The 19977-nt window shown below is 38.7% G+C and overlaps 1 long non-coding RNA gene across 3 annotated transcripts; it reads left to right on the top strand.

Annotated features, from left to right (window-relative positions):
- Positions 1 to 2464: 2464 nt before the first annotated feature.
- On the top strand, positions 2465 to 15727 carry LOC143680741 (uncharacterized). 3 transcript variants are annotated; one of them, XR_013174157.1, is made up of 3 exons: positions 2465 to 2701; positions 6702 to 6847; positions 15512 to 15727. It is a non-coding gene; the product is annotated as an uncharacterized LOC143680741 (long non-coding RNA). The 3 variants fall into 3 exon arrangements; XR_013174155.1 differs by lacking the exon at positions 15512 to 15727 and adding an exon at positions 7577 to 8201; XR_013174156.1 differs by lacking the exon at positions 15512 to 15727 and adding an exon at positions 7053 to 7364.
- The last annotated feature ends 4250 nt before the right edge of the window (positions 15728 to 19977 follow it).

The following is a 19977-nucleotide window of genomic DNA, read 5'->3' as shown; positions in this document are numbered from 1 at the left end:
TGTAAGATTTCAATCTTTTTAAATTTGTTAAGACTTGCTTTGTGACCCAGCATATGGTCTATCTTTGAGAATGATCCATGAGCACTTGAGAAAAAGGTGTATCCTGCTGTTGTGGGATGTAATGTCCTATAAATGTCTATTAAGTCTAGTTCATTTATAGTAATATTCAGATTCTCTATTTCTTTGTTGATCCTCTGTCTAGATGTTCTGTCCCCTGATGAGAGTGGTGAGTTGAAGTCTCCAACTATTATGGTATATGAGTCTATTTCCCTTTTCAGTGTTTGCAGTATATTTCTCACGTATTTTGGGGCATTCTGATTCGGTGCGTAAATATTTATGATTGTTATGTCTTCTTGTTTAATTGTTCCTTTTATTAGTATATAGTGTCCTTCTTTGTCTCTTTTAACTGTTTTACATTTGAAGTCTAATTTGTTGGATATTAGTATAGCCACTCCTGCTCTTTTCTGGTTGTTATTTGCATGAAATATCTTTTCCCAACCTTTCACTTTCAACCTATGTTTATCTTTGGGTCTAAGATGTGTTTCCTGTAGACAGCATATAGAAGGATCCTGTTTTTTAATCCATTCTGCCAATCTATGTCTTTTGATTGGGGAATTCAGTCCATTGACATTTAGTGTTATTACTGTTTGGATAATATTTTCCTCTAACATTTTGCCTTTTGTATTATATATATCATATCTGATTTTCCTTCTTTCTACACTCTTTTCCATATCTCTCTCTTCTGTCTTTTTGTATCTGACTCTAGTGCTCCCTTTAGTATTTCTTGCAGAGCTGGTCTCTTGGTCACAAATTCTTTCAGTGACTTTTTGTCTGAGAATGTTTTAATTTCTCCCTCATTTTTGAAGGATAATTTTGCTGGATATAGGAGTCTTGGTTGGCAGTTTTTCTCTTTTAGTATTTTAAATATATCATCCCACTGTCTTCTAGCTTCCATGGTTTCTGCTGAGAAATCTACACAAAGTCTTATTGGGTTTCCCTTGTATGTAATGGATTGTTTTTCTCTTGCTGCTTTCAAGATCTTCTCTTTCTCTTTGACCTCTGACATTCTAACTAGTAATTGTCTTGGAGAACGCCTATTTGGGTCTAATCTCTTTGGGGTGCGCTGCACTTCTTGGATCTGTAATTTTAGGTCTTTCATAAGAGTTGGGAAATTTTCAGTGATAATTTCTTCCACTAGTTTTTCTCCTCCTTTTCCCTTCTCTTCTCCTTCTGGGACACCCACAACACGTATATTTGTGTGGTTCATATTGTCCTTGAGTTCCCTGATACCCTGTTCAAATTTCTCCATTCTTTTCCCTATAGTTTCTGTTTCTTTTTGGAATTCAGATGTTCCATCCTCCAAATCACTAATTCTATCTTCTGTCTCTTTAAATCTATCATTGTAGCTATCCATTATTTTTTCTGTGTTTGCTACTTTATCCTTCACTTCCATAAGTTCTGCGATTTGTTTTTTCAGTTTTTCTATTTCTTCTTTATGTTCAGCCCATGTCCTCTTCATGTCCTCCCTCAATTTATCGATTTCATTTTTGAAGAGGTTTTCCATTTCTGTTCGTATATTCAGGATTAGTTGTCTCAGCTCTTGTGTCTCATTTGAGCTATTGGTTTGTTCCTTTGACTGGGCCATATTCTCAATCTTTTGAGCGTGGACAGTTATCTTCTGCTGCTGGCGTCTGGGCATTTATTCAGATTTCTCTTGGTGTTGGACCCAGCAAGGTTGTAATATTTTTCTGTGAAATCTCTGGGTTCTGTTTTTCTTATCCTGCCCAGTAGGTGGCGCTCGTGGCACACGTTTGTCTGCGGGTCCCACCAGTAAAAGGTGCTGTGGGACCTTAAACTTTGGAAAACTCTCGCCGTCCTGGGGGTTCGCTAGCCGAAACGGCTTGAGCCGGCCCGGGGTCCGAACGCAGGGAGGGTTGCTGGTCGCCGCAGCCAGGGAAAGAGCCCGTCCGAATTTCCTCGTCGGCCCTGGGCAACAAGCGTGGCGGGAGGGCGCCAGCGGCAGCGGCCCGCCCGAGAGAGTGCACGTTCCCCGGGAGTCACGGGTTTGGAAGGGGCCTCCCCCACCCGTCACCGTTCTCCGCGGCCTGGGGGTTTCCGATCCAATTCTCTCAGTTGGTCCGGGGGCTGCGCGTGGTGTGGGCGCCAGCCGTCTTTGTTTCAGGGGGCCGCCTCTCCAATTCTCCCAGCCGGCCCGGGAAGGGGGAAGGGAGTAACTCCGGCCGCTTGCCACCCCGCCCGGTAAGGCCCGCGCGCCTCGGCGATCTCACCCGAGCTGCTTCTCTCAGCCAGCCAGCCGTTCCAGGATGGGGTATGCTGTCTTTTTTATCTCTGTTGTGGCTTTGGGCGCTTTCTGTATCGTTTCTACTCCCCTAGTAGGTGTCCTGGAGAAGAAACTAAGATCTGCGCGTCTTACTAAGCCGCCATCTTCCAGGAAGTCTGTATATGATTTTAAAATCAAAAGTGGGAACTTCTTCAGAGAGAAACTAAACTTGAAAAAGAAAAGAAAATGTCAGAACAGATTCCCTGATCCTGCTGCTTGGATCTTGATCAGAATGAAATCAGGACTCAGTGGTGAGGACCATGCCTTGTTGCTATGGAAGTGGTTGTGCTGTCACAAATTTAGTACTATGACTTCATGGTGAAGAGAGAAAGATAATCTGGAAGAAAATGAAAGCCCAGGGTTAGTACAATTGTTTGGAGAATAAACTAATTAGATCCCCTTTGGAAGCAGATGGAAACATAAATAATGAGTAAAAACTAGTTTACTCGAGCTTTACAGAAGCCATTGATCAAGAAAGAGCTTAGCCAGGGTAAAACTACAAAGCTCTTTTCCAGTGAGAGAAAAGGCAAACATTTTAACTTAGGGTGAGGCACAGGTATTCTTTAGCCTATGATAAATCCACATCCCCAAGCTGCCCCTCCACCTCTTCCCAGTCCTTTGCCTGACTACCGTAGAAGTCTGTACCGTATAGAACCCTTAAGGCCAGCTGCAGTGCCCACATTTGCCACACTTCCACACTGTCTGAGTTTTAGATATTTCTGCCTTCAGGCATCATGGGTTATAAGCTTCCAAAAATCCTTAAGCACATAGGTTTAGATGGTTTGGTTGGTGGGCTTAGAGCCTGCACAGTAGAATCAGGGGAGTAAGTGGCTCATCTTTCCCGAGTGATCACAGATCTAGACACAATTCTCTGTGCCATGTGGGCACTCTCTACTGATGGTACAATAAAATTGAAGTATCCCCAGCAACTCAAAATTGATCAAAAGCACTATCTTTTAAAACTTTCAGCCTGATATCTTTCCATCATCGTTCACTTAAAGGGCAAAGAAGTTTCCCAAGCTTATGCATGCCATCCATAGAAATAGACTTTTATGTGATGTACAGGTGATGAGAGATTTCCCTGCATTACTACCTTCTGGGGATAATGATATCAACAATTAACCAACATCAGGTAACATTGGTTAGTAAATAGCATGTGCCAACCCCGGTGCATTTAAAAAAAAAAATTTTGTTTTGAAATAATGTTAGCTTTTCAGAAGAGTTGCTATGATAGTACAGAGAGTTCATTATATCCTTCACCCAGCTTCCCCTAATGTTCACATGTTGCATGACTATATTACAATGATTGAAATTAAAAATTAACATTGGAGACTTTATTCAGGTTCCACCAGTTGTTCCATTAACGTCCTTTACTGGTTTCAGGATCCAGTTCAGCATATCATGTTACTTTTAGCCTTGATGTCTAAGTGTCTTTTAATCAGTAATAGGTTTTTAGTTTTTCTTCTTTTTCATGATCCTGAGAATTCTGAAGAATACTAGCAGGTATTTTGTAAAATGTCCCTCAATTTGGGTTTGTCTGATGTTTTCTCATGGTTACACTGGGCTTCTGGATTTTTGGAAAAGACACCACAGAGGTGAAGTTGCCTTTTCATCACATCATGTCAGTGGGTACATGATCTCAATGTGAAATATTATTGATGATTTTAACTTTCATTTATTGGCTACGGTAGCATCTGCAAGAAGCGGTCAGTAAGCCCAACTTACCCTTGAGGGGAGGGGAATTAAGGTCAATCTCCAGGAGGGAGGATTATCACAGAATTTGTGGACATATGGTAAAACCACCCCATAATGAATATTTTGGGGAAGGTACTGTGAAGGTTGTGCTGGTTTGAAGATTTTTGGACCCCAGAAAAACCATATTCGTTTAATACAATCTTGGGTGGCTGACCTGTTTTTGGGTGGGACCTCTTGATTAGGCTGTTTCCGTTGAGATGTGACCTACCCAACTGTGGGTGGGACCATTTGATTAGATTATTTACATGGAGATGTGGCGCCACCCGTTCAAAGTGGGTCTTAATTAGTTTAGTGTAGTTCTTAAAAGAGCTCACAGAGAGCGAGAGAGAGAGAGTTCAGAGCCAACACAGATTGCAGAGAGATGAAACCAAGACACAGATGTTTGGAGACACTAAGCTAAGAGAGGGAACACAGAGTCTGCCCTGGAGAAGCTAAATGAGGAAGCGCAGATGCTTAGAGCGAAAGCCACTGGAAACAGGAGCTGAGAGAGCATTTGAAACCAGAAACCATGAGAGCACAGCAGATGTTGTCATGTGCTTTCCCATGTGACAGAGAAACCTCGGACACCATTGGCCTGTCTTCAGAGTCAGAGTATTTTTATCTGGATGCCTTAATTCAGACATTTTCATGGCCCTAGGACTGTAAATTTGTAACATAAAAAAATCTCCTTAAAAAAAAAAAAATTTTTTTGAAAAGAATAAAAAAAAAAAAAAGAATTTGGAAATTCAGAACACAAATATGTTCTCCTCACTCCTTTGGATTTTCTCATCTCCACTGCAAGGACACAGTTTCTTGAATGCTGTTGGGATAACTAGCGTGGGCATATCTATATTGCGACAAGCTACCCAGCTCTGCTAGGAAGAGTCCATCTAGGAAGGAAATATCTTCTCACTTAAGGGGCTGGGCTTCCTGGGCAGGCTCAAGACTTCATATGCAGCCTAGATCTCCAGGAAGTGCCTCTGTGTCTGTTTGATGCCGGTTATGGTCAGGGTGCCAGGTCTTCACTAGCTCCGGGTAACTCCGGGCATATCTATATTGCGACAAGCTACCCAGCTCTGCTAGGAAGAGTCCATCCTAGGAAGGAAATATCTTCTCACTTAAGGGGCTGGGCTTCCTGGGCAGGCTCAAGACTTCATATGCAGCCTAGATCTCCAGGAAGTGCCTCTGTGTCTGTTTGATGCCGGTTATGGTCAGGGTGCCAGGTCTTCACTAGCTCCGGGTAACTCCGGGCATATCTATATTGCGACAAGCTACCCAGCTCTGCTAGGAAGAGTCCATCCTAGGAAGGAAATATCTTCTCACTTAAGGGGCTGGGCTTCCTGGGCAGGCTCAAGACTTCATATGCAGCCTAGATCTCCAGGAAGTGCCTCTGTGTCTGTTTGATGCCGGTTATGGTCAGGGTGCCAGGTCTTCACTAGCTCCGGGTAACTCTGATGTATTTCTTCATTTGCTACCCCCTCAGAGAGGCCCAAAGCCTTAAGAAAACAGAAGCTGACAAATTAGAATTCTACAAGTTCTCAGGGCACCTAGGCCCCTCCCTGCTCTCTTCCTAATAAGTTATGGCATCTCTGGAATTGTCTTCTACTTGCCTGTGGGAAAGGCCCAGAGTCTCTGATTAGAGTTCCAGCTTTTGAAACATGAATAAGTTCTGGATCTCCTGGGAAGAGCCAGGAATGATATTTAATCATAGCTGCAAATTTTCCTACCTGGAACTTCATATCCCTGACAATCAAAGTCTCCTTCCCACAAGAGAAAGTGGGGCATATGTACACCAAAAGACCTGTACAAGTACATTCATAGCAGCTTTATTCATAATAACCCCAAACTGGAAACAATATAAATATCTATCAACAACAGAATAGATAAATTGTGATATGGTCATGTGATAGGATACTATAGAGCAATGAAAACATTTTTCAATTATGTGTAACAGTATGAATGAATCTCACAAACATAATGTTGAGTGAAAGAAGCCAAATACAAAAGGGTACATACTAGATAATTCCACTTATATGAAGTTCAAGAAAGGGCAAGATTAATCTATGGTGATAAAAGTCAGAATAGAGGTTACTTTTGCAGGTAGGGAAAGAGCATGTGGAAAACTTCTTAGTGCTAGAATGTTCTGAATGGTGGTTACATAATTGTGTCCATAAAATTAGTATACTTTATACATGTTATACTTCAATAAAAAGTAAGTAATATACAAAAAAAAAAATCTCCTTAGGAAAAGGCAATCCATTTCTGATATATTGCATTCTGGCAGTTTTAACAAACTGAAACAAGAGTACACAAATATTCTATTTCTCCTTAAGGTTCTGCTCACTAGTTTTGGCACCTATCAATGTCCCTTGCATGTAGCAATTATTACTATGGTACTCCAATAGCAATTTTCAATTTTCCTCATTCTTTCTACATTTATTATTTTGAATTCTTCTATAAGGAAGATTTGTCACCCTCTCAATTTATTTATTTATTTATGCATTATATATGTATATATATGTATTCATTAATTCATATCAGTATGGACCCATGATATTTATTCTTGGGATTTGATCCAATAATATTATTATTTATTTTGTTGTTCATATTCTCCAACTTTGGCCAGGTTCGCTCCTGTGTCCCTTTGACATGAACTATAGAGGAAAGAGTTAACATTGCAGGTCCAAGGTTGATATCTTAAGAAAGGCTTGCTGCAAGGTTAAATTTTGACTGGCACCTGGGAACATAGCTTGTGAAAAGTTCCCCTCACTGGTAAGAAAATTTCCCTATACTAATAAGGCTCTTTCAGTGTTTGAGGCACCAACCTACTTTCCTTCAAGAGCATGGAATTTTGGTAGTTTCCAGGCAGAGAATGCCTACCTGACTAACCCCCACTAAAAAAACCATAAATTCTGAGTCTCAAATACGCTTCCCTAGGAGGAACATTACATACACATTGCTGCATTTTCTCTTCTAGAAAAAGGATCATGTTGGGTGTATCCCCTCCTGGGCTGAGAGGTGAAACAATAGGAGGCTGAAGTATGGATATTTCCAGACTCTGAACTATGTCTTTTTCCCTTAACGGTCAGCTGTGTATCCTTACTGTGGCAATGTATTAAATTTTAATCATCAGTGCAATTATATACCCAGTTCTGTGAGTCCTTCTAGCAAATCACAGAATATGTGGGTGGTCTTGGACACCCCCCAAACATGCCCTTCCTTTCTCTTTCTCTCTCTCCCACCACCCCCAACCCCTATCTTTCTTTCTCTCTCAGCAGCCTTTCTTTACTTTCTGTTCCTACAATATGCTCCAGACTCACATTGTATTTTCCTTTCCCTGCCTTAGAATCAGCCATTTCTTTAAGGAACCTTGGTTTCTTTTATTGGAGGATGATATTTCAAAAGATCTGTGTGCTTATTTCTAATGAACATTCATTTCTTTTTGACTCTTTCAAGTACAGTAAGGAAATTGGACGTATGTTTACTAACCATGTGTTTCAGTTTTCTAGGCTGCTCAAAGCAAATACCATGAAATGGAACAAGCTTACAGTTTTGAAGCCATGAAAATGTCCAAATCAAGACATCATTAAGGCATTGCTTTATTCCCAAAGACCAGCTCCTTGGCTCCTCTGCCAATTGGCAAGTCATGTGGTAGCATCTGCTGGTTTCTCCCTTCTTTTCTGGATTTCATTGATTTCTGTGCCTTTCTCTCTCTCTTTTTTTATATTGATTCCATTTATAAAGGACTCCAGTAAGAGAGCTAAGACTCATCCTGAATGAGGTGAGTTACTCCTTAACTGCAGTACTCTCATCAGAAGGTCTACTTGTAATGGTTCCACACCCACAGAAATGGATTAGCTTTAAGAACATGTTTTCTTAGCTATAAGCGAAATGTAGATCAAGACTACAATGAGATACCACAAAAAAAAAAAAGAACATGTTTTCTGGGGTATATGCAGTTCTAAACCACCACACCATGTATACATACAAATTATATTATTTTTATATACCTATTATCTACCTCTCTCTATTTCTCAATATCTGTCTGTAATCTTGAGTTGCTATTGATATTGCAATTTTAATCTAGAAATATAGGGTTCATCTCAGTCTTTTCCTCTTGCATATTTGTAACTTCTTTCTCTGGCAGTCAGAAATCTGGCTCCTATTAGCTCTAATTTATTTACTTATTCAATCCTAGTATGCAAGTAAAGCTGTTTCAGAATTGCTAGCTCATACCCCTGTGAGAAATAAATTTACCGAATGAAGTAAAGCATTTATGTACAGTTGTTTTTGCTTTAGCTTACAGTATCCATTTGTGCTGCTTTGAATTTGTGGACCCCAGAAAATCCGTGTCCTTTAATCCTCATTCAGTATTGCTGGATGGGAGTTTTTAAATTGTTCCTGTAGAGATGTGACTCATGCAATTGTAAGTATTAACTTTTGATTAGGGGAGATTTGACTCCACCTGTTCCAGGTGGGCCTTGACTGGAATCCTTTAAAAGATGAAACACTTTGGAAGGAGTCCCTTTTTAGAGCCATGACACAGATGAAGAAGGAAAATGTCCCTGGGGCAGCTTCATGAAACAAGAAGTCTGGAGAGAAAGCTAGCAGATGCCACCATATTTGCCATGTGACTTTCCAATTGAGAAAGAAACCCTGAGCGTCATTGGCCTTTCTTGAGTGAAGGTAACCTCTTACTGGTGCCTTAGAATGGACATTTCTATAGACTTTGCTTTAATTGGGACACTTGCACAGCCTTAGAACTGTAAATTTGCAACTTAATAAATTCCCCCTTTTAAAAGCCATTCCGTTTCTGGTATATTGCTTTCTGGCAACTAGCAAACTAGAACACCAGACAAATACATTTCCAAAGTTACTTAGGTCTTCTCCTTTTGCCTGACCCCTTCCAGTGAAATTATGTCCTTCATTTGTAAAATGGATAGATTTATTTGGCACAGACTGCGTTTCATTTTGGAGCCCCCCACATCCTGGTTGGTTTTTAACGATTTGCATACTATAAATTTGCACAATCATTTTATGGATTGTGCTTCTGGTGTCATATGTAAAAGCTTCTCACCAAATCCAAGATTCATGTTTTCTTCTAGAGGTTTCATGTTTTTACATTTATGTTGAGGTATATGATCTCTTTTGTATTAAGTTTATATAAGGTGTAAGATGTATCAAGTTTCTTTTTTTTCTTCATATGGAGGTCTAAGTGTTCTAGCACCATTTTTTGAAAAGATTATACTTTCTCCATTGAATTGTCTTCGCACTTTGTTAAAAATCAGTTGACTGCAATACTACCTAACTGTAATACAATTATGTTAAAACACTGAATGATGCTGAATGTGAGAATGATAGAGGGAGGAGGGCTGGGGACACAAATGAAATCAGAAAGAAAGATGGACAATAAAGACTGAGATGGTATAATCTAGGAATGCCTAGAGTGTATAATGATAGTGACTAAATGTACAAATTTTAAAAATGTTTTTGCATAAGGAAGAACAAAGGAATGTCATTACTGCAGGGTATTGAAAATAGATGGTAATTAATATTTTAAAATTTTAACTTATGTGTGAAACTAAAGCAAAAAATGTTTATTTGGTACAAAATTTACATTTTGACTAGTGCATTTCCTAATATAACTTATGTAGACAGCTTAATTGAATACTATAAGTACATGGAATCTTGAGTAAGGCGTGAGATTTTGTTGGTTTATCCAGAGTGATGCCTCGATAAATCCCAGAGTCATTTGAACAGTGAATAAAAAAGTATTTGCAAAGTCCCCTTGGGGGAATGGTGAGAAAGGGGGGACATTCAACTTTCCCAAGTTGAATTCTTGATATTCTCACAAGCAGTGCGGACAACTAAAGCTATAGGCTGAGCCCCCAATCTTGGGTTTTGTTCATATGAAACTTAACCCCACAAAGGGTAAGTCAAGCCTACTTAAAATTAGGCCTTAGAGTCACCCCCAAGAGAACCTCTTTTATTGCTCAGATGTGGCCTCTCTTTCTCCAGCCAACACAACAAACAAACTCACCACCCTCCATCTGTCTATGTGGGACATGACTCGAGGGGTGTGGACCTTCCTGACAACGTGGAACAGAAATCCTAGAATGAGCTGAGACTCAGCATCAAGGGATTGAGAAAACCTTCTCGACCAAAAGGGGGAAGAGAGAAATGAGACTAAATAAAATGTCAATGGCTGAGAGATTCCAAACAGAGTTGAGAGGTTATCCTGGAGGTTGCTCTTACACATTAAGTAGATATCACCTTGTTAGTCAAGATGTAATGGAGAGGCTGGAGGGAACTGCCTGAAAATGTAGAGCTGCGTCCAGTAGCCGTATTTCTTAAAGATGATTGTATAATGATATAGCTGTCACAATATGACTGTGTGACTGTGAAAACCTTGTATCTGATACTCCTTTTATCTACCTTATCAACATATGACAAGTAAAACATATGGAATAAAAATAAATAATAGGGGGAATAAATGTTAAAATAAATTTAGATTGAAATGCTAGTGATCAGTGGGGGGACAGGTAAGGGGTATGGTGTGTGTGAATTTTTTTCTGTTGTCTTTTTATTTCTTTTTCTGAATTGAATTGGTGCAAATGTTCTGAGAAATGATTATGATGATGAATATGCAACTATGTAATGATATTGTGAATTGCTGATTATATATGTAGAACAGAATGATCAAAAGTTAAGAATGTTTGCATTTGTTTGTTGTTATATTTTTTTAAAAAATCAGTTGACTGTATTTAAGTGGGTCTATTTCTGCTATCTCCATGCTGTTCCATTGATCTGTGTGTCTCTTTTGCCAATTCCTTATGGCTTTGATTGCTTTAGCTTCATAGTAAATCTTTTGTTTGTTTGTTTTTCTTTTTCTTTTTTTCCTTTTGTTATTTTAAATGCAATTTTATGATCCATCCAATATATATAATCTGTGGCTCACAGTATCATTATATAGTTGTGCATTCATCACCACAATCAATTTTTGAACATTTTCATTACTTCAAGAAAAAAAATAATAAAAATTAAAAAGAACACCCAAAACACCCTATTACCCTTATCCTCCCTATTATTTATTTATTTATCTTGTCTTTATTTTATTACTCATCTGCCCAAACACTGGATAAAGGGAGTGTCAGTCACAAGGTTTTCATAATCACCTGGTCATACCATAAAAGTTATATAGTTGTACAGTCATCTTCAAGAATTAAGGCTACTGGATTAGAGTTCAACAGTTTCAGATCTTTCTTTGTAGTATTCTAATACACTAGAAGCTACAAAGGAATATCTATATAATGTATAAAAATGACCTTCAGAATGACCTCTCAACTCTATTTGAAATCATTTTGCCACTGAAACTGCTTTGTTTCATTTCTTTTCCCCCTTTATGACTTTTTCTCAATAAGTCATTCTCAATTGCATGATGCCAGGGTCAGGCTCATCCCTGGGAGTCATGTCCTATGTTGCCAGGGAGACTTACAGCCCTGGGAGTCATGCCCCACATGATGGGGAGGGTAGTGAGTTTATTTGCAGAGTTGGCTGAGAGAGAAACCACATCTGAGCAACAAAAGACATTCTCTAGGGGTGGCCCAGGTATAATTATGAGTAGGCTTAGCTTTTCCTTTGTAGGAATAAGTGTCACACGTGTTGGGCCAAAATCAAGGGCTTGACTTGATTTGGGAATCCTTAATGCTTGTGAGAATATCAGGAATTCCCCAGGGGGGGAAATTTAATATTTTCATATTTTCCCCCAGTCCCTTTATATATACATAATAAATCTTGAAATTGAGTAGTATGAACTCTCCAACTTGGTTCTCTTTTTTAAATTATATTTATATTATATATAACTACATAGATTATATATAATATAAACATATATGTATATGCCCCTGCCTAGTTCTGTGTCATATCTGATTCTATTAAGATGATTGCTCTGTCTGTTCAGGCTGTGAGCCTAGGTGTTTTGTTTTGTTTTGTTTTAACTTTTTTATTAATTTTTAAAATTTTTTAAAAATATGACAAGAAAGAAACACAAACATTCTTAATATATGATCATTCCATTCTACATATATAGTCAGTAATTCACAATATCATCACATAGTTGCATATTCATCATCATGATCATTTCTTAGAACATTTGCATCAATTCAGAAAAAGAAATAAAAAGACAACAGAAAAAGAAAAACGAAAACAGAAAAAAAAATTATACATACCATACCCCTTACCCCTCCATTTCATTGATCACTAGCATTTCAAACTACATTTATTTTAATATTTATTCCCCCATTATTTATTTTTATTCCATATGTTCTACTCGTCTGTTGACAAGGTAGATAAAAGGAGCATCAGACACAAGGTTTTCACAATCACACAGTCACATTGTGAAAGCTATATCATTATACGATCATCAAGAAACATGGCTACTAGAACACAGCTCTACATTTTCAGGCAGTTCCCTCCAGCTTCTCCATTACATCTTGAATAACAAGGTGATATCTACTTAATGCTTAAGAATAACCTCCAGGATAGGCTCTGACTCTGTTTGGAATCTCTCAGTCATTGACACTTTGTCTCATTTCACTCTTCCCCCTTTTGGTTGAGAAGGTTTTCTCAATCCCTTGATGCTGAGTCTCAGCTCATTCTAGGGTTTTTCTCAATCCCTTGATGCTGAGTCTCAGCTCATTCCAGGATTTTTGTCCCACATTGCCAGGAAGGTCCAACCCCTGGGAGTCATGTCCCACGTAGACAGGGGGAGGGTGGTGAGTTTGCTTGTTGTGTTGGCTGGAGAGAGAGAGGCCACATCTGAGCAATGAAAGAGGTTCTCTTGGGGGTGACTCTTAGAGCCTAGGTGTTTTAAATGCATTTTATCAAAGTTTGCAAATGCATCAAAGAGTTCAAAAAGGATTTTAATATGTTGTGTTTACATTTTATGATGATCTAAGATTATCTGTACCTTGCCATACAATGTTAGTCCCCATGTTTATTTCTGAACTTGCACTACCTAGAGTAATAGCATATAATGTGTGAGTGGATAAGCATTGCCAGATTCCTGTTACTTTTACATGTCTTAAAGTCAAAATGATAATAATTGCCATGCATATATTGCTTTATTCATCTTGATTTATTTTACCAGTCAAAACTAAGTTTTTGCAGTGTTAATATTAATTGGAAAGACATTTTCATGAAAAGGCTTTAGCTTAACTTATTTAATAACCTGAAATTTGATTAGACATCATGAAAATGAAATTGTGCCAGCTAATGAATAGCAGTCAACCTAATATGTAAATGTCTTATTTGTAATAAATGAAGGCTGAATGATGTCATGCTATCTGTATAAATGAAGTGCTTCCAGAAGTTTAAATGGAGAAATGGGAGAATTAAATAATCTGCACTGTAACAGTTTCATATTGCAGGTAGATACATAGCTTGAATTTTGTCTTTGGCAGCCTTGTTTTAACAGTTTATTAGTAGAAACATGGTAGTGTAAAATCAAATCAGAATTTTACACTAAATAGTATTTTCCCTGAATTGCATTTTGGGTTGCACTATTGAATAATGGACAATCCAATAATGGGATTGGGGTTAAGACAAATTCATTTTTTAAAATGAAAAGAATAACAACAAGAGTACAAATTTTGCCAAATTCAAATTGAATTAAGTAAACAAAAGTGACAGAAAGCAAAAGGAAATCTCATTGCTCTCTTCCCATGTTTAGAATCGGCAGGTTCTGTCAGCTACTTCCTGAGTCCTTTGAACAGAGGCAGCCCTCCCAAGAACCCTGAAGGAGCAAGCTGGTGACCTACGATAGCACAAGGGCACCTGGCAAAGCGATAAATGAGATTTGAAATCCATCCTGAGGAAGGAGCACCTTTTCTTAATTTAAACAGAGATGTTAAATGAGGTAGTGGCAGCCCTCAGTTAAGAATCCTTTCTTTTGTCAGATCTGTTGTAATGGTCAAGATGCATAGATCTGCAAGTCACAGAATATGTGGCAAACAGAACAAACACATTTATCTGGAGCTGGATGGTTTCAGGATTGGGGAACAGCTTGATGACACCATTAAAATTCCGCTTTTTGGGTTTTGATCTTTCCACTTGGACATCCTCAGAGTGTTGAATGTTCTTTCTCACATAGTCATCTCATGGTAACAAAATTGCCGCTGCAGCTCCAAGATCACATCCTCATACAACTGTATTGAACTTCTGTCTCTATATTTTTATCAAAGATACAAATATTACTAGGTTTAAGCTTCTCCCACCCCAGCAGTTTCCCCCTGGCATATCACTGGCCAGAACTGTAACTTCATCAGCTTCAAAGAAGGCTGGGAGTGCCAGCCTAAATAAGGGAAAAGCCAGTAAGCAACCAACAGTGTCTACCACACCTATGAAAGAAAAGCCTCTTTTCTACTTTCTCTCTCAAAGGCAACTTCCAAACTCGTGAGCAAGGAGTATCTCAACCACCATTCTAGCTGATTCTGGGAGCTTTTATCTTGAATAACTTTGTAATCTCTACACTAATATCTCACATCTTCAGGCTAATTGGAAAGAAGTAAGTCTAAGTTAGTTTAAAATAATAATAATTAAAAAAGACTTACAGAATAACATCAGGACTCTGCATGCGTATCACTTAAAAGCACAGCCCAGCAGTAAGAACCTGGCTAACCTGGTCAGCCAAGAACTAATCCTTCAGGGGATGCTATAATGAATAGATACTAATCACCTGGGATAAATGCGTTCTTTGTTACAATGCCTCTATTGAGCATCTTAAGCATTTTTTATGTACTCCCCCAGCAACCTTGAGATGTTGATGTTTGGGAGTGGTGGTGAAGAGAGGGTGGTTAATCAAGGGAGCACCTTAAGTAGCTGAGGTAAATTAACCCAATGTTGGCTTTTATATATATTCATAACTTAGTTTTTTCTCTGTTTATGTAGAAATATTCTGTGAAAAGTTCATTTTTATTCACTCATTTTAGTTCTGATATGTCTTTCTGTAGACAAAAGGTATGAGTGCCTGAAAATTGAGTAGGAGCATAAATTAAATTTTCCTGTATCTTATAGCATGGATGCCCAATCAGGATCTTGGTATTTAAAGAAATCCTATTTGAAAATCTTTCTCTAAAGAAAAAAAAAACCTTCAATAGATCAAATGACTATTCCCTAATTATTATTTGTGTAAACATGTATGAAGTTTACGTATATGAAGTTTGACTAATATGTGATACACTTTTCTGTCTTAGATTCCCTTAGTTGCACTGTTTCAAATAGCATCTAAAATTTTTTATAACAAAAGGTTGCAGGTTAACTCTTGTTTTACTCTTCCTGAGAAAAAGACACCACATGCATCAAACACACAAAATCCCATTTTGTGCTCAGAAAAATCTTATGCTGTCCAAACATGTTTTTTTTCCTTCCTTGACAAAGATTTAAAGAAAACATGTGAACAACCTTCATTCTTCCGCTATAAACGTCATATTTCCAAGATTGGAGAAGCTAAATTAGATTTGGGTCATTCTCATAGGAAAAGTACTTCCTTTTCTTTCAATATCCTGAATTTACTAAAGAGCACAATTGCGAGAGAAGAGAGAACATGTCAGAATCAGCCACCAAGGTAGATACTTATCTTTGCATTTTGAAATTGTCTCATTTTGGGGAGCATATTTAATTTTTGAAAACATTTTTCATTGTGAAATATATATACAGAAAAGTGATAAATTTCAAAGAATGCTTTAACAAGTAGTTACAGAGCAAATTTCAAAGTATAATATTGGTTACAATTCCATAATTTTAGCTATTTCCTTCTGGCTGTTCTAATACCCTAGAAATTGAAGATATATCTATAAAATGATTCAGTAGTGATAATCATTTGTTAAATCCAAACATCTCTGTTACAACTCCTCCCTCTCATTTGATCATTTTCTCATTCTTTTGGGATATTTGGGCAATGACCATTCAAATGTCTTCCTGTTGAAAAGGGGTGTCAACATTATGGGGTAGGGGAATCCAACTGGTTAATGTTCTGGAAAAGATGGTACCTCTAAGTTTCAGGACTTATCTGGTGTAGGAACAATCTAGAGGTTTAAAGTTTCTGAAAAATAAACTTAATAAGTAAAACTTTTATAAAGTCTTAGTTAGAACCTTGGGTTTTCAGGAATATGGTTGGTTGGAGCTTGGCATCCCATGGCAATTTGTGAGACTTCCGGAGAAGATGGCGGCTTACTAAGATGCACGGGTCTTAGTTCCTCCTCCAGAACAGCTACTAAAGAAATAGAAACGGTACAGGGCAGCTCCTGGAGCCACGACAGAGACCAAAAAGACAGCGTACCCCATTCTGGACGGCGGAACAGGCTGGGAGAACCCGCTGCGGTGAGATCTCCGAGGGGCGCACGCTTCCCCAGGCCAGGGCGGCTGGTGGCCGGAGTCCCTCCCTCCCTCCTTCCCCGGCCCGCTGGGAGATTTGGACAGGCGGTCCCCTCAAGCCGTGGCAGCCGGTGCCCCCCCCCCCAATGCGCGGCCTCCCGGGCCGGCTGGGAGAATTGGATTGGAGGTCCCCCAAGCTGCAGAGGCCGGCACCCCCCCCCAACGCGCGGATTCCCGGGCCGGCTGGGAGATTTGGACCGGCACTTCCCCAAGCCGCAGCGGCCGGTGCCCCCCCCTACGCGGGGCCTCCCGGGCAGGCTGGGAGAATTGGATTGGAGGTCCCCTAAACCGCGGCGGCTGGCGCCCCCCCCATGCGCAGATTCCCAGGCCGTCTAGGAGATTTGGACCGGCACTCCCCCAAGCCGCTTCGGCTGGTGACCCTCCCCCACAGCGAGAGTTTTCCAAAGTTAAAGGAACCACAGCATCTTTTACTGGTGGAACCCGCAGATAGACGAGCGCCACGAGCACCACCTACTGGGCAGGATAAGAAAAACAGAGCCCAGAGATTTCACAGGAAAATCTTTCAACCTGCTGGGTCCCACACCCAGGGAAATCTGATTAGATGCCCAGACGCCAGCAGAAGATAACGGATCACGCTAGGAAAATTGAAGATATGGCTCAGTCAAAGGAACAAACCAATAGTTCAAATGAGATACAGGAGCTGAGACAACTAATTCTGAATATACGAACAGAAATGGAAAAACTCTTCAAAAACCAAATCAATAAATTGAGGGAGGACATGAAGAAGACATGGGCTGAAAAAAAGAAGAAATAGAAAGTCTGAAAAAACAAATCACAGAACTTATGGGAGTGAAGGACAAAGTAGAAAAGATGGAAAACACAATGGATACCTACAATGGTAGATTTAAAGAGACAGAAGCTACAATTAGTGAACTGGAGGATGGAACATCTGAATTCCAAAAAGAAACAGAAACTATAGGTAAAGAATGGAAAAATTTGAGCAGGGGATCAGGGAACTGAATGATAATATGAAGCGCACAAATATACGTGCTGTGGGTGTCCCAGAAGGAGAAGAGAAGGGAAAAGGAGGAGAAAAACTAATGGAAGAAATTATCACTGAAAATTTCCCAACTCTTATGAAAGACCTAAAATTACAGATCCAAGAAGGGCAGCGCACCCCAAAGAGAATAGACCCAAATAGGTGTTCTCCAAGACACTTACTAGTTAGAATGTCAGAGGTCAAAGAGAAAGAGAGGATCTTGAAAGCAGCAAGAGAAAAACAATCAATCACATACAAGGGAAACCCAATAAGACTATGTGTAGATTTCTAGGCAGAAACCATGGAAGCTAGAAGACAGTGGGATGATATATTTAAATTACTAAAAGAGAAAAACTGCCAAACCAAGACTTCTATATCCAGCAAAATTGTCCTTCAATAATGAGGGAGAAATTAAAACATTTTCAGACAAAAAGTCACTGAGAGAATGTGTGACCAAGAGACCAGCTCTGCAAGAAATACTAAAAGGAGCACTAGAGTCAGATACAAAAAGACAGAAGAGAGAGGTATGGAGAAGAGTGTAGAAAGAAGGAAAATCAGATATGATATATATAATACAAAAGGCAAAATGGTAGAGGAAAATATTATCCAAACAGTAATAACACTAAATGTTAATGGACTGAATTCCCCAATCAAAAGACATAGATTGGCAGAATGGATTAAAAAACAGGATCCATCTATATGCTGTCTACAGGAAACACATCTTAGACCCAAAGATAAACATAGGTTGAAATTGAAAGGTTGGGAAAAGATATTTCATGCAAATAACAACCAGAAAAGAGCAGGAGTAGCTATACTAATATCCAACAAATTAGACTTCAAATGTAAAACAGTTAAAAGAGACAAAGAAGGACACTATCCACTAATAAAAGGAACAATTAAACAAGAAGACATAACAATCATAAATATTTATGCACCAAATCAGAATGTCCCAAAATACGTGAGGAATACACTGCAAACACTGAAAAGGGAAATAGACACATATACCATAATAGTTGGAGACTTCAATTCACCACTCTCATCAATGGACAGAACATCTAGACAGAGGATCAATAAAGAAATAGAGAATTTGAATATTATAATAAATGAGCTAGACTTAATAGACATTTATAGGACATTACATCCCACAACAGCAGGATACACCTTTTTCTCAAGTGCTCATGGATCATTCTCAAAGATAGACCATATGCTGGGTCACAAAGCAAGTCTTAACAAATTTAAAAAGATTGAAATCATACACAACACTTTCTCGGATCATAAAGGAATGAAGTTGGAAATCAATAATAGGCAGAGTACCAGAAAATTCACAAATACGTGGAGGCTCAACAACACACTCTTAAACAACGAGTGGGTCAAGGAAGAAATTGCAAGAGAAATTAGTAAATATCTCAAGGCGAATGAAAACGAAAACACAACATATCAAAACCTATGGGACGCAGCAAAGGCAGTGCTAAGAGGGAAATTTATTGCCCTAAATGCCTATATCAGAAAAGAAGAAAAGGCAAAACTGCAGGAATTAACTGTCCACTTGGAAGAACTGGAGAAAGAACAGCAAACTAACCCCAAAGCAAACAAAAGGAAAGAAATAACAAAGATTAGAGCAGAAATAAATGAAATTGAAAACAATAGAGAAAATCAATAAGACCAGAAGTTGGTTCTATGAGAAAATCAATAAGATTGATGGGCCCTTAGCAAGATTGACAAAAAGAAGAAGAGAGAGGATGCAAACAAATAAGATCCGAAATGGAAGAGGAGACATAACCACTGACCTCACAGAAATAAAGGAGGTAATAACAGGATACTATGAACAACTTTATGCTAATAAATACAACAATTTAGATGAAATGGACGGGTTCCTGGAAAGGCATGAAGAACCAACTTTGACTCAAGAAGAAATAGATGACCTCAACAAACCAACCAAAAGTAAAGAAATTGAATCAGTCATTCAAAAGCTTCCTAAAAAGAAAAGTCCAGGACCAGATGGCTTCACATGTGAATTCTATCAAACATTCCAGAAAGAATTAGTACCAACTCTCCTCAAACTCTTCAAAAAAATCGAAGCGGAGGGAAAACTACCTAATTCATTCTATGAAGCCAACATCACCCTCATACCAAAACCAGGCAAAGATACTACAAAAAAAGAAAACTACAGACCAATCTCTCTAATGAATATAGATGCAAAAAATCCTCAACAAAATTCTAGCAAATCGAATTCAACAACACATTAAAAGAATTATACATCATGACCAAGTAGGATTCATCCCAGTTATGCAAGGATGGTTCAACATAAGAAAATCAATTAATGTAATACACCATATCAACAAATCAAAGCAGAAAAATCACATGATCATCTCCATTGATGCAGAGAAGGTATTTGACAAGATTCAACATCCTTTCCTGTTGAAAACACTTCAAAAGATAGGAATACAAGGGAACTTCCTTAAAATGATAG

Source organism: Tamandua tetradactyla, chromosome 4 (genome assembly GCF_023851605.1).
Source record: "Tamandua tetradactyla isolate mTamTet1 chromosome 4, mTamTet1.pri, whole genome shotgun sequence".
Taxonomy (NCBI): Eukaryota; Metazoa; Chordata; class Mammalia; order Pilosa; family Myrmecophagidae; genus Tamandua; species Tamandua tetradactyla.
Note: the sequence above shows the minus strand (reverse complement) of the source record. Positions and strands in the feature narration are given on the sequence as shown.